The sequence below is a fragment of the Symphalangus syndactylus genome, chromosome 5 (assembly GCF_028878055.3).
Source record: "Symphalangus syndactylus isolate Jambi chromosome 5, NHGRI_mSymSyn1-v2.1_pri, whole genome shotgun sequence".
Taxonomy (NCBI): Eukaryota; Metazoa; Chordata; class Mammalia; order Primates; family Hylobatidae; genus Symphalangus; species Symphalangus syndactylus.
This window is the reverse complement of record NC_072427.2, coordinates 99,339,002-99,356,744: the sequence shown is the minus strand read 5'-3', so window position 1 is coordinate 99,356,744 and position 17,743 is coordinate 99,339,002. Positions and strand designations below refer to the sequence as shown.

At 38.4% G+C, this 17,743-nt stretch overlaps 1 long non-coding RNA gene across 1 annotated transcript in view; it reads right to left on the bottom strand.

The window, feature by feature from the left end:
- Positions 1-948: 948 nt before the first annotated feature.
- The window catches only part of LOC129482915 (uncharacterized), a 165,652-nt gene continuing 148,857 nt past the window's right edge, over positions 949-17,743 (bottom strand). The window contains exon 5 of the long non-coding RNA XR_010121202.1: positions 949-1,187. This is a non-coding gene — a long non-coding RNA (uncharacterized lncRNA). The remainder of the gene's footprint in view (positions 1,188-17,743) is intronic.

Here is a 17,743-nt window from a genome sequence, read left to right as displayed (position 1 = left end):
ATTATATTCATTGAAACTGAACGCACCTAGAAAACAAAATCTACTGAATGAAGCCACTAAAATAAATAAAAATATGTGATCATCTTGTTGACTTTGGTGACATCATTATTTAATAAGTAGAACAGGCCGGGCACGGTGGCTCACGCCTGTAATCCCAGCACTTTGGGAGGCCGAGGCGGGCGGATCACGAGGTCAGGAGATCGAGACCATCCTGGCTAACATGGTGAAACCCCGTCTCTACTAAAAAAAAAAAAAAAAAAAATACAAAAAATTAGCCGGAGCGAGGTGGCAGGCACCTGTGGTCCCAGCTACTTGGGAGGCGAGGGAGGAGAATGGCTTGAGCCGGGGAGGCGGAGCTTGCAGTGAGCTGAGATCACGCCACTGCGCTCCAGCCTGGGCGACAGAGCGAGACTCCATGTCAAAAAAAAATAAAATAAATAAAATAAAATAAAATAAAATAAGTAGAACAATAATAAACAAGGTAGCATGTTCAGAATTTCCTTCTAGAAAAGTGAACTTAATAGTCAACATCAACAGAGCTCAGTCTCGAGTAAATAAAATCTGGAATTTTGACAGCTACAGATGGTGACTGTTGTATTGGAAAGACCAAGGCAACAATTTGTCATTAGCTAAGAAATGATGTCAGAGCCTAGAAAAACAAAACAGTTGTACAAATCTGCATAAATCCGTAATCCCTGGATTTTAAAGTGTGGGGCTTTGGTTAATGCTGTGGGCTCAAGTTCAGCTGAATCTTCAACCTTCAGTAGCTGCTACATCCCCACCCAGAGCCAAATCCCCTTGACTTAGCTCTGCTATCATTTCTATTTCCTCTGGTACCACAATTTACTTAGCCAAGGTCCCAGCCACTGGAGCTAAAGCTGCCAAACCCAAAACTGTAGCCCAAAGAAGAACAGTTGAAAGCCTGCAAAGTCAAAATGGCCAGGCCTATATGCATCCCCATAGAGAATACCCAAGCTGAGAGCCAAAGAGAGAATGGTACCATAGAAGCAGCAATAGAAGTTCCCAGAAGATGAGGTTTGACTCACTGTGTCCAGATTTGTAAATGAGGTTTATTGAGCAAGGAAGTTGCCAGAGCTTGATGTCTCTTCTCACAGGCACTGGAGGATAGGACTTCACCCACAGCCATTATTTCTCAACATCCACATCTGTTTATTTGGAAGACTGCCCTGTTTAAAGACAGGCAAATACATGTATGTATTTATGTATGTATATACAAAGTGAGTTTATATGAATACACAGCATGCTAGTGTTCCAATTACTGACAGTAAATTAGAAATGCCCCTTTAAAAGGCAATGTAGGCTAGGCACAATGGCTCAAGCTTGAAATCTCAGCACTTTGGGAGGCCAAGGCTGCCGGATCACCTGAGGTCAGGAGTTCGAGACCAGCCTGGCTGAAACCCTGTCTCTACTAAAAATATAAAAATTAGCCAGGTGTGGTGGCATGCGCCTGCAATCCCAGCTATTTGGCAGGCTGAGGCAGGAGAATCACTTGAACCCAGGAGGCGGAGGTTGCAGTGAGCTGAGATTGTGTCACTGCACTCCAGCCTGGATGACAGAGTGAGACTCTGTCTCAAACAAACAAAATACAAAAGTAAAATAAATAAAAGGCAATGTATAATGACTGGATGGGGCACGGAAGGCCTTTTGGAAGTGGTCGTGTTGTGATACATACACTTCGAAAAATAGATCGTGTTGCCATACTTGTGTACTTTCTTTTTGTATTTCAATGAAATTTGCATTTAAAAAGTCATTGGGCAGGTACAAAATTGCAATCCTTTCCTCATTGGAGTAATTTTGGTGGATCAAGTGCATTCTTACTCACTAACTTCTATTAGCATTTATTTAATATGTTTGGCATATATCTCCCTGTACTTAAGTCTTCTCCTATAACTAATGGTTTCAAATTAACATCTGACTGCAACATTTGGCAAAATGACTCCCGATTGCGTATGTTTTTTGTCTATAAAGGTCAGATACCACAACACATTGCACAAGGAATAAACAATATATCAAGGTGATTGAGAGTCTGAGCTCTGAAACCAGGCTGCCCGGGTTGAATCTAACTCTCTCACTACTTTGTCGGAGGGTTTGAGAAAATTTATCCTCTTTGCAACTTTTTAATTTGCATAATAGTAATAATAATAGTGCTACTTCCTAAGGTACGATTGTTGTGAGGATTATATTTATTAATTCATAAAAGCTCTTAGAACTGTGCCAGCTCATGGTAAATTTTAACTATGACTTCAAAAGTTGGAAGTTTATTTTCTCTTATACAGAGGTAGGAAAGGTTGGTAGACAGTTCTACCATCTCAGTACATAGATTCCATGTGGAGGTCTGAGTCAGCTGCTCCTAACTTTTGCCACATTATAACAGACAAGAAAGTTGCCAAGAGGAATACACAACCAGCTCTTTTAAGAATTAAAGCAGTGTGGGAGGAGGGTGCGGATTGAAGATCAACCCATCGTGTACTATGCTGAGGGACTGGATCGTGAGACTTCTCAGCCTGCATAATTATAAGAGCCAATCCCTCATAATAAATCTCTTTTTGTATATCTATACTATGTCTATGTTTATATCATAATGGTCTGTTTCTCTGAAGAATGCTGACTGTATAGAAACTGCTGCTGAGAAATTGGTGTTGCTATAACAAATACCTAAAAATGTGGAAGCAGCTTTGGAATTCAGTAAGGGATAAAGGCTGGAAGAGTTCTGAAGTCCATTCTAGACAAAGTCTACACTGCTGTTGTGAGTGGACAAAATACAAACTGTTCTCACACACAACAATCAATACATAAGACTTCTATCACCAAATGTGTGGAGACCTCCCCCAACTAATAAGAAAGCAATCAGTTCTTCAGTGGACACCAGCTGAGTATCCTCCAATTCAGTTCTGATACTGTCTACCTAGAGACAGCATCAGATCCTGCAGGTTAAGGGCTCAGTCCCACAAGGCCATCTCCTACTTCCAATGCCAATTGCAAGCTCCAGGTTATTTTCCCTGTGGTTCTGACCAACCAGCTATACCTTGGGGTTCCCACAATTCCCTCCTTGGGTTTAATTAATATGCTAGGGCAGCTCACAGAACTCACAGAAACACTTACTTATGTTTGCTGATTTACTACAAAGGATACAGATGGAGAGATGCATAGGGCAAGTTATAGGGGAAGGAGTGCATCGTTTTCATCCCCTCCCCAGGCACTCTACCCTCCAGGAAGCTTCACATGTTCAGCTATTCAGAATCTCTCCATACAGCCTTCTTTACAAACTCTTGGGCCTTTCATGAAAACATCATTGGCTAGGCGTGATTGAAGCATGGACGACCATGTGGAAATGCGACTAGACTAAAAAGCTATAACCTAGTACTAATAGACTGAGTAGGGAAATCCAGCAAGGCCTGCCTGCTCATATTTTCACTGGCTTTTCCTCTTTGTGCAGATTCCTTCCTGCAGGGTATGAGGCCAAACACCTTCTGAAATTAGGGTCTTATGACTTACAATCAGACAAGGTAGGTCAGAGAATTTCTTTATAACCAGTTCCAAGATAGAAAAGTGGGAAAAGATGAGAGTACATTTTTAGTTTCTATGGCCTGCCTTGGGGAAAAATAATAAGGGCTATTGGAGTTATGAGCCAGGAACCATGAACAAAAACTATGTCTATATAAAATCACAGCTGTGAATAGACCTATAAAGCAATTATGGTGAGGACTCGGGAATAAAAGAGGAGACTTCAATCTTCTTAGATGATGTATAAATAATCCTGAAGAGAATGTTGGTAGAAATATGGATGGTAAAGGCTATTTGAAGGAGATCTCAGATGAAAATGTGCACACGTTATTGGACAATGTAGAAATGGTGATCCTTCTTATAAAATGCCAAATAATTTGCCTGAATTTGTTCGTGTTCTAGTGTTTTGTGAAAGGCAGAACATGTGAACAATTAGTTGGATATTTAGTTGATGATATTTCTAAACAAAGTGTTAAAAGCACAGCTTGACTTCTGACTTCCTATAGTAAAATATGGGAAGAAAGAAATTTCCTAAAGATGTCATTGTTAAGCAAAAAGGAAGCAGGTCTTAAAGATCTGAAAACTCTCAGCCTATCCACATTGCAAAAAAAAAAAAATGAGAACGTGTACTCAAGAGAGAACACTAAGGGTGTGGCCAAGAGTCCCTTTGATAAGGAGATTAATATGGGTGTAAAACACGAACTTAACAAGCCATTACAGCTGTGCCAGTTTCAACAGAAGGGGAAGAAGATGGAAAGAAATGAAAGAAGGCTCTCAGACTTCTTGGATTTTATAGGACAGAACTGTAGAGTCATTCAGCTGAGAATGTGCACTATTCTTTAAGAAATGGGAAGCATGACCCCAAAGATGACTCAGGATCATCAGGGTTGCCTTCTCATTTTCAAAATGGGGGACCATTACCTTGTTTTCAACAGGCCAGATGGCCTCTGCCTGCAGCCAGGGGGATAAGGTCACCCAAAGCCATTTGGGAGAGGCCAACCAGACCTGTGGGACCATACTATTGAATGGCTAGAAACTGTTCTTCATCTCTCCACCTCTGGCCAAATTTTCACTATGTTTCAGCAGGTACAAAAAAATAAAGGTCAAAAGGACTGTTAGGTAGAATTGAACAGAAGAGAAATTTATTGAATCAGAATAAAATAAGGGTGGATTTTAAAGTGAAAATTTATATTTTATGGTGAATACTTGAAAGTATTGTGTTAATAGAAATATATTAGGTTAGTAAATTCAGAAGGTTTTCCATCTTTTAGGAATACCTAGGAAATGAGACAAGATGAAGGAGCTGCTTGTTTCATTCTTGTGAGCCCTAAGGCTGCAAACCCTGCCAGGTAGAGCTGGAGGTAAGGGGTCAGAACTTCCACCACAGTGGGCCTAGAAGATGGAACCACTGCCTCAGTAGGTCTAGAAGGCAGCACTCTTCCCCAGTGGGCCTGGAGCACAGAGCATCAAGCCAAAGAGGATTATTCTCAAGCCTTGAGATCTTGTGCCATTTTTCTTGTAGTTTGGACTTACACAGGACATTTTACCCCTTTTGTCTTTTTCTGTTTCTCCTTTCTGGAATCGAAATGTCTGTCCTATACCTATCTCACCACTACATTTTGGAAGCATACACCTTATTTAGTTTCACAGGCTCATACCCGGAGAACAATTTGTGTCACAATGAATCACACCTTGAGCCTTACCCATATCTGATTTAGATGATGTTTAGATGAGCTGTTGGCTTTTAGACTTTAGAGTTGATGCTGGACCAAGTTAAGACTTTTTGGGACTGTTAGGATAGAATTAATTTATTTTGCATGCAAGAAAGACCTGAATTTGGGGGCGGGGGGAGGGTTAGCATATTAGACTAAAACTTTGTGTTTCTCCAAAATTCATATGCTGAAATCCTAACCTCCAATGTGATGGTATTAGGAGGTGGGGTATTTGAGAGGTGATTAGGTCATGAGGGTGAAGCTCCCATGAATGAGATTAGTGCCCTCATAAAAAAGACTCCAGAAAACTTCCTTGCCATTTTCCATCATGTGACGATACCGTGAGATGCACCATCTATGACCAGGAAGGAGGCCCTCACCAGACACCAAATCTGCTGGTGTCTTGATCTTGGACCTCTAATCCTACAGAAGTATGAGTAATAAATTGCTGTCGTTTATAAGATACCTAGTCTGTGTTATTGTTATAGCATCCCAAAAGGACTAAAACAATCTCTCAGAAAGGTTTAAAAACATTCCATCCATAAAAAAAGAGGAGGATGTTATTAAAAAGGGAAAGCCATAAAATAAAATTTTGAAATCCTAAAAATAAACGATTGTTGAAATTCAAAACTTCAGCAACAGATTGAAAAGATAAAGTCAGATGACTTTTCCATATATTGCAACAAAAATATAAAGGAATAGAAAACGTAAAAAAAAATGATAAAACTTTAGGATTGTTCTGAGAGATCCAAAATATAACCAATAAATTTTTGAAAACAGGTAATGATTGGATGCACCTTATCAAAGAAATAATAGAAGAGAATTTTCTATAAATGAAGGGAAGAAAATCAGGAAAGAAAGAATGTTCCATAATATTCTGATTAAAATGATCCATTGAGTATCTACAATGGTGACTAAAGAGAGACTTATACCTCCTGTTTCAGTTGCCTACTGCTGTATAACAAATCACCCAATAGACAGTGGCATAAAACTACAACTACTTTATTATAATCATGGATTTTGTGGATCAGGAATTCATACAGAAGACAGTGAGGATGGCTTTACTCTTTTCCATGATGTCTTGGTTCTAAACTGGGAAGACTTGAATGGCTGGGAGTGATCCAAACAGCTAGAGAGTAGAATCCTCTTGAGGCTTCTCCACTCATGTTTCTGGCACTTGGGCTGGGCTGATCTTAAAGACTAAGTTCAGCCCAAGGCTGTCAACCTGATCACCTACACATGGCTTCTGTACAGGGCCGTGGCTTTTTACAACAAGGCAGCTAGGCTCTGAAAACAATATGGAGCTTCCAGAGGGCAAGAGTTCCACAAGCACCAGGTGGAAGGGGCAAGGTCTTTCATGACTCAACCTCAGAAGTCACCTAGTGTCACCTCCTGTAAACTTTGTTGAGGTAGTCTTTGACTTTATTTGTGACAAGTAGTGACAAGTCCAAATTCAATAGGAGAGAATATAAACTCCACCTCTCAATAAGAGAAGTATCAAAGAACTTGGGGGTCATGTTTTAAAATTACAACTCCTACATACATCACTGTGAAATTTCATAATACCAAGGATAAAAAGAAGATCCAATAACTCCAGGAAAGAAGGGGGAAAATGACCACAAAGGAAAGAGAGTCTGCTATTACAATCACTAATATTGCATTAAATAAATGAACAGCTAAAGACAGAGAAGCAAAACTGTCTATATAGTGGTAGAAAATTATTTTCAACCTCATATTCTATATCTAGTCCATCATTCAAGTTTGAGATATAATAAGACATTCTCAGATGCATCCACCCAAATTCAGAAAATTTACAGTCTACACATCCTTAGGGATTACCATAAGAATTGCTCCAAGAAAACAAAGGATTTAAACAAAGGCTGGAAGACACAGTGTCTTAGTTCATTTTATGTTGCTATAACAGAATACCATAGACTGGGAAATTTATAAAGAAAAGGGATGTATTTGGCTCATGGTTCTGGAGGCTGTGAAGTCCATGATTGAAGGGCCACATCTGGCAAGTGACTTCGTGCTGCCTCAGACATGGCAAAAGGTATCACATGGCAAAAGAGGACAAGACAGGCTGAAAGTTCATGAGATAAAGAGAGAAAATGAGAGCTGAACTTCTTCTTTTATCAAGAGCCCACTCCAGTGATAACTAAATGTGGCCCAACACAAATTCATAAACTTTCTTAAAACATTATGAGATTTCTTTTGCAACTTTTTTTTAATCCATCAACTATCATTAGTGTTAGTGTATTTTATGTGTGGCCCAAGAAAATTTTTCTTCTTTCAGTGTGGCCCGGGAAAGCGAAAAGATTGAACATCCCTGCCTTAAACCTTTTCTAATAAAATTACCGCTTTAAAAACAGCACAGAGAAACAGATTTGAGCTTCACGCGCTGGTCTCCTTGTTGAGTCGACTTGCAATATAAAGCTTTTTTTTTCCTCCAAAATTCCAGTCTCATAGTATTGGCTTCTAGTGCATTGGACAGCGAGCTCCTTTTGTTCTGCAATAGCAGAGCCTGGAAAGAATGTGGCCTTGCCAGTGGGCACCATCACCCCTGTTCCATGTAACAATCACTACAATAAACAATGGCCTGCATGATGTAACTTGGCCTTTAAAAAAGAATAAGACGATGCCTTTATTTTATAAAACTAAATTCATGACATATAAAGACAGACAGATGTTCTTCTTTTTCTCTTCCAGAGCACATACGGTCACACACCTGTGGGAAGATGAAGTTAAGCAGGAGTAGGAGGAGTTTACAGTAGGAGTTTATAATAGTATTTTGGCCAGAGCTGTAGTGCCATTGGTAAGAACAGTCGCAGAAACACCAGGAAACATGAAGGACATGCACATCATCCCCCATGACTTCTCCTTCAGAAGGTTCCAGACACTTCTTATCTTCAGAGGAACTTATTTTACTCTTTGTGTCAACAAAGACCACAACTAGCTTATTAAAAACTTTCTCTTATGAGGCTTAAAGTCCTTTTCTAAATAAAACATTCATTTGAATATCTCAAATGCTTGTTCTTATTTTTAGTATTTGAGGATTCCATGAGGAAATTGAGATTTTTTTCTGGCCCTTATTCCTGAAATGCTTGTCATCTTTGCTGATATTTCCTCCTAACCGTCACCTTTCCAGAGAGAAAATCCATAATGCTTTTTCTTCTTCTCCTTCTTCTTCTTCTCCTTCTTCTTCTTCTCCTTCTCCTTCTTCTTCTTCAGAAGCTAGCTTTCTCCTTGAATAATTTAGTTACACTTCATGTTTACCTCCTCTTACATCTTAAAATGCAATGATATCTGTAAATAATTGTTCAAAAAAAAACAAACAAACAAAGTCAAACTAACACAATGTCTTATTCTTGAGGCATGTGAATAAATACTCCAGTTAGGGATTTGAGGTGGCTTTAGCGTAGCTGACAGAGGAGAAGATTCACTTAAGCCACACTTCCTTAACCTGTTCCTGGGCCTCTCTTCTCTAATCACACACTCCTCACTAAGATCAGGATAAAACCTGAAATATCAATATGAGGACCATACTATTGAATGGCTAGAAACTGTTCTTCATCTCTCCACCTCTGGCCAAATTTTCATTATGTTTCAGCAGGTACAAAAAAATAAAGGTCAAAAGGACTGTTAGGTAGAATTGAACAGAAGAGAAATTTATTGAATCAGAATAAAATAAGGGTGGATTTTAAAGTGAAAATTTATATTTTATGGTGAATACTTGAAAGTATTGTGTTAATAGAAATATATTAGGTTAGTAAATTCAGAAGGTTTTCCATCTTTTAGGAATACCTAGGAAATGAGACAAGATGAAGGAGCTGCTGGTTTCATTCTTGTGAATGAAGAAAATGTTAACTTTTGATGAAGTGGAGCAAAGGCAACATCCCATATTAAAGTTACTACAATAAGAAAATTTTGTGGTTAATTAAGCACATTGCCTTGCTACCTCTACATTGGGAAAGAGACTGAAAAAAAAGTTGGGAAAAGTTTCTGAAGTAAGATCAGAACTGTGGATTGTAAATTAAAAAGATTGAACTGACTGGATTGTAAATTAAAAAGACTGAACTGAGTCAGCAAGATCTAGAATTTTGGAGTAGCCTCTGTAAATAAATAAAATAATCATTAACACACACATCCCCTTTATTCAACCTGGTATCATTTTTTGCATGGAAAATAAACCCAGACTAGACATGAACTCATTCTCTCAGAGCTTTATAAATTGACTTGGGCTGTGAATGACGTGGTTGCTTGTTACCATAATTGCACTTAGCGTCCCTTAATGCCACCAGAGAGGAACAAGTCCACTGAGGGATCAGCACAGATTGAAGAAGTTCTAACTGTCACTGCAACGTGTCTGAGCTCACAATGTGTATCACATTAATAGCTAGTGTGCTGAGCTAATACAATCTTGTACTATCCCAATAGAAATTCAATGTCAAGTTTTGGCTTTTCATCTGTACTGAGACCAGAGATAATCTTATGAGTGTTGCAGTATTATTTTTTTTCTAATGATTAGGTTGCTAAGCCATAATGATTTTAAATGGATTCTATTTTTCAATTAAATATAGTTGTATTTTGCCAATTACATTTTTAAAAAAAGAAAATTTCTTCTCAGTTTCTGAAGTTGTAAAAAAGTAGTTAAATAATTCAACTATTTTGGCAGAAAGTTAAACACTACTACTTCTTTTTTTTTTTTTTTTTTTTTTTGAGAAAGAGTTTCGCTCTTGTTGCCCAAGCTGGAGTGCAATGGTGTGATCTCAGCTCACTGCAGCCTCCACCTCCAGGGTTCAATCAATTATCCTGCCTCAGTCTCCCCAGTAGCTGGGATTACAGGCATGCACCACCACAGCCAGCTGATTTTTTATTTTTAGTACAAAGGGGGTTTCTCCATGTTGGTCAGGCTTGTCTCAAACTCCTGACCTCAGGTGATCTGCCCACCTCAGCCTCCCAAAGTGCTGGGATTACAGGTGTGAGCCACCATGACTGGCCCAGTCCTACTTCTTTATGTGTGATGTAATTATGGTTGAAATAACAATTAAAAGAACCAAATGCTAAACTTTTCCCAGGTGGTCCTTGCAATTTGCTTATTTAATTGGTTCATTATAAGTACTGTCCTCTCAGTGGTTCCAAGGTTGTACATGATGTTTAACCTTGGATGTAATGCTTTCCAAACAAATCAGACTAGAATGATCAAGGGAGATGGAGTGGGTTATAGCAGCCCCAGCAATACATATCCAAATCCTAACCCCTGTACTCATGAATATGGCCTTTTTTGGAAATAGGGTCTTCGCAGGTGTCGCTAAGGATATTGAGATGATATCATCCTGGATTTAGAATCAGCCCTAAATCCGATGATGTGTATCTTTATAAAAGACAGAAAAAGAAGAGACAAAGAGATACAAGACAAGGCCATGTGAAGACAGAGGTAGAGATTGGAGTGATGCTGCCACAAGGCAGATACCACCTAAAGCCCCCAGAAGATGACAGAGGCATGGAAAGATTCTCCCCTACATCCTTCTATGGGAGCATGGCCCTGTCTACACTTTGATTTCAGAATTCTGGCCCCACAACTTCGAGAGAATAAATTTTGTTGTTTTAAGCCATGCAGTCACTAGTGGTTTATTACAGCAGACCTAGGACACTGATACAGAAGGCATCATGGAAATACAGCATCTCAATGCCACTTTGAAGAATGGGAGGAAACTCAGGAAAGGGAACATGAAAAGATGTTTAGGTAGGAAAACCCAGGACATTCATAGATAAATTCCGATTTTGAATGAATTGTCTTGTTCCTACAAACAAATGGTCACGTATAGACTGGAAAAGTAATTGTGGCCCTGTAGGGCATTGATTGTCAGACTAATATATATATATATATATACACAATACTTTATTGAGCAACAATAGTACTTTACAGGTCTGTTTTGTTTCAAAGTTTACAAAAGGCCTTCACATATTATCTCATTTAAATCCCACAGCAAACTTATGAATTAGGCAGCAAGGATATTATTATATAAATGTTATAGGTAGAAATGGATTCCCCTCTAGTTGTTAAGTAACCTACTCAAGGTTGTGCAACTCATAAGTGTCTCCTAAGAATATGAATTTTGTACTTGAAATCCAATGTTCTGTTCATTACATCTTGATGATTTTAGTAAATGATAATGACCTTAAAAAGTATGATTATGACATCACAATGGCGTAGTAAGAATATTAATTTGGATAAGAGGTTATAATTAGGTAACCCTATTAGCCAGCTACTATAAGAGTCTGAAAGAATCAAGGCCTAGGTCAAGCTGGTCTCAATGCACGCACATAAGGGCACATGAGGAAAATGCTGATGAAAAAGCATCAACCTATGTTAAATGGTGTCCACCATGCCTTACCAATTTTGTCATATTTTCTTAAATCCTTTCCTACTTTGAATTTTCTATAAACATTCATTGCATTCCTGTATACTGAGATATACTTTTTCTGGCTTCTCCATTTAGCATAACTTTCTGCATGCTTTGGTACATCTTTTTTTCTACAAAAGAACTAGCAACAACTGAGAGCCTCATCTTTGCATCAGGTAGGATTTATCCTATATGAAATCTAACAAAAAGATTCCAGAATTAAAATTGGTTAAACACACACATACACACACACACACACACAATTGGATTAATCACCTAAACATATTGTACTCAAATGAGTTCAGATAAAATCCGCTGATGAGGATAAACCACTTACATTGAAAGAGACTATAAGAAACTGTTATTGGCTTGGCAGATGGAGGGAGCAGATACACTAAGATTGAACCCCAAAATCTGAAAAACTCTTCCTTATACAATTAAAATTTTAAAATAGCAAGATTGGATACACCTTGATAACTAAAAAAAAATAGTTTAACTAACATAGCTACATTTTAACAAATATTACCCATGTCAGATTGAGTATATATATATATGTATTTTGATGCATGACTTTAGAGAAATGTGTTTAACTAGACTCTGGTCCTTCAAGATATTCTAGGAGAAAAAATGTTTGGGATTTATTCCAACGTACATTTCACACTGAGAGATTCACAATGTACATCAGCACATTGAGACTGAAATAGAACATACGAGAAAGAAACCAGCTTAACTTTCCTTCACTCAGCATTTTTCACATATATTTTACCTGGAATTTTTTTGACGGGGAGATAAAAGAGAAAGGAGGAGTATTTCTTTTTGATAATCCACGGCATTAGAGCTCCATATAATGCTGTTCTAATATGTTTAGTCAATGTGCCTGCTGTGGAATAACTATTTTCCTTTGTGCAAGTGGCAGTAGTTAGAGGCAAAATATGAAACAATTCAAATAAATGACAAGATGTGCCAACCTTGTCGACTGAATTGGTGTCATTACTTTTTTCAAGAAATATAAGATTATGCACAGAAATTGAGAAAGCAAAACGAAAAGATGAAAAGGGAAGAGAAAAAAATGCTGATATTTTTTAAAAAGTATTTGGGAAACTAGTTTTCTCTTTCAATATTATGCAAACTATGTTCTGGATGAAAAACATCTAGGTTCTTCACACTGAAGAAAAAAACACATGAAACAATATTACAGAAATATAGATCTCAAGGTACAGCCAAAGAAGATTGTGAAGATTCCAGATCTACTTGCAAACTCTTCCATAGCTGCTGATTTCAAAAGAAAGTGCCATAACCAGTCGACACAATGTAGCATGTTCTCTGGTCCATAACTTCCAGATCCAAAGCTGCAGACCTCGGAAGCTGAGGGAAGAGGGTCCCAGTGATGACTCAGAATGGAATACATTGTGCCCATATATTTTTCTATAATAAAACTGCAACACCAAGGTTTTGGGCAAGTTATTGGTCCCCTAAGAGTACAAAAGCCCAGCCTGGCCAACATGGTGAAACCCCGTCTCTACTAAAAAACTACAAAATTAGCTGGGTGTGGTGGTGTGCGCCTGTAATCTCAGCTACTTGGGAGGCTGAGGCGGGAGAATTGCTTGAACCCCGGAGGTGGAGGTTGCAATGAGCTGAGATCACAGCATTGCATTCCAGCCTGGGCAAAAAGAGTGAAACTCTTGTCTAAAAAAAAAAAAAAAAGTACAAAAGAAGCATGTTCCCAGAGAAAGAGTTGTGATTCTCTCAGTCAGGAGAGAAAGATAAGGCGTGAAGCGAAGAACAAATTCCTGGAGTTTGATGTCACCTTCTGCCTAGAGACATCTGTATCTTTTCCCTCATTAAAAAGTGTGTCCCTACCTAAGGACCTTCCTTTGTAGTGTACATACTAATTGATTGAAAAATCCCTTTCTATAATCTTAAGTAGCAATATTTCCTAGTTCAGTAGGAAATTTACTTAATTTTGTGGAGGAATTAAAGCAACAAATTATAAGGCCTATACACTATTTTCAAAGAGTGAGTAGGCCTATGAAATCCATTCACCTTTGTTATTTCTCAAGGGACTGCTCTTTATGCAACAACTTTATTACTTTGTCCTTTGTGAAGGCTACTGTCAAGCCATTGTCGGCCTGGTATTTCACAGCATCCAAAACACACGAATGATTTGTGAGGGAAATCATGTCAACGTATTTCTAGATGCAGCAAGTGATCAATAAAAATACATAGAACTTGGTCATGAAACAGTCTCCACATAAATCTCAGTGTGTTTAATCAAACCTATCCATTAACCCACAGAAAAATTCATGTTGGAATAGTGCAGCATATACATCCAAAGACCCAATTGCTCATCTGATCATACCCACCTGGATGTTCTGCCTAGGTCTCAAATGCAGTAAGCTCTAAACAAAAATCATCATCTATCACCCACTACATGTATCCTTTGACCATGTTCCTTCTCTTGATAAAGGACACACTATCCACCCAGTCTTCCAGAATAGAAATTTCAAAACCATCTTTAAGTGCCAATTCTTTTGGCAGTCACCCTTCACCTCCAACATCACTGGGACCTCTGGTCATCAAGAAAACACAACTTTAAACATCCTCTCATGATAATTTATTAGTTACATTAAAAAAACTAAACTCATCACATGACATTCAAAATACCCACCATAGGGATTATTGATTTACATTTGTCTTCCTCCCTTAATATTCACCCACTATGCTGGGTGCAGTGGCTCATGCCTATAATTCTAGCACTTTGGGAAGCTGAGGCCAGTGGATCGCTTGAGTCCAGGAGTTTGAGACCAGCCTGGGCAACATAGTGAAACTCCATCTCTAGAAAAATTAGCTGGGCATGGTGATGTGCACCCGTAATTCCAGCTACTTGGGAGGCTGAAGTGGGAGAATTGCTTGAGCCTGGGAGTTTCAGGCTGCGGTGAGCTATGATCAGGCCACTGCACTCCTGCAGCCTAAGTGACAGAGGGAGACCCTGTATATATATGCATATATATACGTGTATATATATGCATATATATACACACACACACACGCACAAACATGTACATATATACACACACATATATTTAATATATATACATATATGTATACATATATATTTGAATCAGAGCAGAATTTGATCAGCCAGCCTGTCTGACACTTTATATCACAGAATGTAGATGATAAAATAATGTAATGATCCTTCAGGATTATGCTGCATTGGCTCTTGCGCAAGTCACATGGATATTTCCATCTTTCTTCTGTATATATACATGGTCTCCCTCTGTCACTTAGGCTGCAGGATGTGTGTGTGTTTGTGTGTGTGTGTGTGTGTGTGTATATATATATATATTCACTCACAATAATGTTATTATGAAGCCACACTGACTCCACATACACTAAGCATTGTTGGAGCCACACCAAACCTCACTGTTTTCTGAATACAGTGTAAGCCTTCACGACCCCACAGTTTGGGGCTTGCTGTTTCATATGGGAAGCTACCCTCCTTTTTCTTCCCTCATTCTGCCCCATCCAACATCACTTCTCCTCCGTTTACCTCATGGGCCTCGTGATCTCATCTATTCTTTAAGACCCAGTTCAAATTATTTTCTTTAGGAAATCTTCCCATAAGTCTCCACCCCAGAGAAAAACTGATCCTCCTAACCTTATAGATCCACAGCACTTTACATATGCTTCTCTACTGTGGTACTTATTTCATGTTAACTGGTTACTTACATATCTGCTTCCTTACTATATTAGAAACTTCAAAGAGATATTGTCCAATTACTATCAGATATTCAATAAATATTCATCAGATGAATGAATAATTAGCTGAACAATTGGTTTAAACGGTAAAGTTATTCTAGTACTCTGTGATTTTAAATGTGTAAATGACATCTCAGAGTTACTGAAAACTCCCTTTTCAATATGTCTCCTGAGGTCATCTTATGCATTTCTTCTCTGGGAGATATGCAAATTTAGAAACTGAAATGAGAAAATAAAGCCATCAAATAAGAAATAAAAAAAGGAAAGGAGTAGGAGGAGAATCTAATCATAAACCATCAATTTTCCCAATGACCCTGAAGAGACCAGTCAGCAGCTTTGAAAAATCATTCACTTGATAGATTCTGCTCAGAAGCAAGTCTTTGGGAAAAAAAAAGAATTAGAAAAATATTCTAAAATGCCAAAAGTTTTTGGGGTTTTGCAGTTGGTTTATTTGGCATTAGAATGTCACATCTCACTGTGAAAAGACAGAGTCACCCATCACAACATTACACAACTCAGTCAGCTGTATTTGCTCATAAATGTATTTTCCATTTTCAATTATAGTTGCACCAGAGATACAGCCAACCTCAAAGAATTTCACTGAGAGCCACTCACATAAAACATTGCCTCGACATGTTAATTTAGCAGCACATGTGGAACACCGGAAAGCCTGGCAGCCTTAACTTTGAATCAGAGCAGAATTTGATCAGCCAGCCTGTCTGACCCTTTATATCACACAATGTAGATGATAAAATAATGTTATGATCCCTCAGGATTATGCTACACTGGCTACTGCACAAGTCACATGGATATTTCCATCTTCCTTCTTAAGATTCATGTGTCTTGGTCTTCTCACCCATATCTCACATTGGAAAAAGAGTGGAATCCATCTGGCGGGCCGGTTTCTCCGAGGCACCTGGCACTCCTCTTCCCCAGTCTTTTCAAAAATGCCTTTCACAGAACTATAGTCTCACTAGAAGCTCCAGATAAATAGGTTCCATAGTTCTAATGTATATATATATATATATATATGTGTGTATATATATATATATATCTCCACATTACATATACATTATATATACACATATATAGACACACACACACACACACACAGAATAGTATATCCAGCCAGAGATTCATAGTACATAGTAACAATATGAAATATCTGAGACGACTAAGGAAACAAATCATGTTAAATTAACTGGATCTGAATTTCTCAAACATCTGCCCTACTGAACACTTTTTTCTGTGCCACTGTTAATATTACATCAAAAAAGATGTTTGCAGAAATTTACAAATAAAATACAGGATCCCAGTTACCCTTGAGGTTCAGATAACAAAAATGTTTTAGTATGAGTATATCCCAAATACTTGTCCCAAGTGGGATATGCCTATACTAAAAAAAAAAAAAAAAAAAAAAAAAAAAAAAAAAAAAAAAAAAAAAAATTATTCAACAAGACCAAAGCCAGCAACAGTGAGAATTTGACATGGCAGAGGGATGGTGAGATCTTCCGAAGATGTCCTGAGGTGATAAAGAAAAGAAGCAATAGGATCCTGAGATAGGAGATGGCGGACTCGTCAACTAGCACCGCCTACCAGTTTGCAGGTGCTCATCGCTATGCCAGCTCAGCCTTCCTGTGCCATCATAAGCCCCCAAAGATTGTGGAGGTCACATCAAACAGACCAGGACGGACATCAGGAGGAGTGGGCCAGGTCTTTGTGGTTAGAGAGCCAGCTGAGTCTTCTAGAGTAAAAACAGTTCCCTTAAGTATAACATAGAATAAGTTTCCTGCCTAGATTTATGTGCAGGATATCTGATATGTGTTATGAGCAGGATATCTTCTTTTTTATGGTAGTTAATTTTTTTATTATATTTTAAGTTCTAGGGTAGATGTGCATAACGTGCGAGTTTATTACATAGGTATACATGTGCCATGTTGGTTTGCTGTACCCATCAACTCATCATTTACATTAGATATTTCTCCTAATGCTATCCCTCCCCCAACCCCCCACCCCCTGACAGGCCCTGGTGGGTGATATTCCCCACACTGTGTCCATGTGTTCTCATTGTTCAATTCCCATCTATGAGTGAGAACATGTGGTGTTTGGTTTTCTGTCCTTGTTATAGTTTGCTGAGAATGATGGTTTCCAGCTTCATCCATGTCCCTGCAAAGAACATGAACTCATCCTTTTTTTATGGCTGCATAGTATTCTGTGGTGTATATGTGCCACATTTTATTCATCCAGTCTATCACTGATGGACATTTGTGTTGGTTCCAAGTCTTTGCTATTGTGAATAGTGCCGCAATAAACATACGTGTGCATGTGTCTTTATAG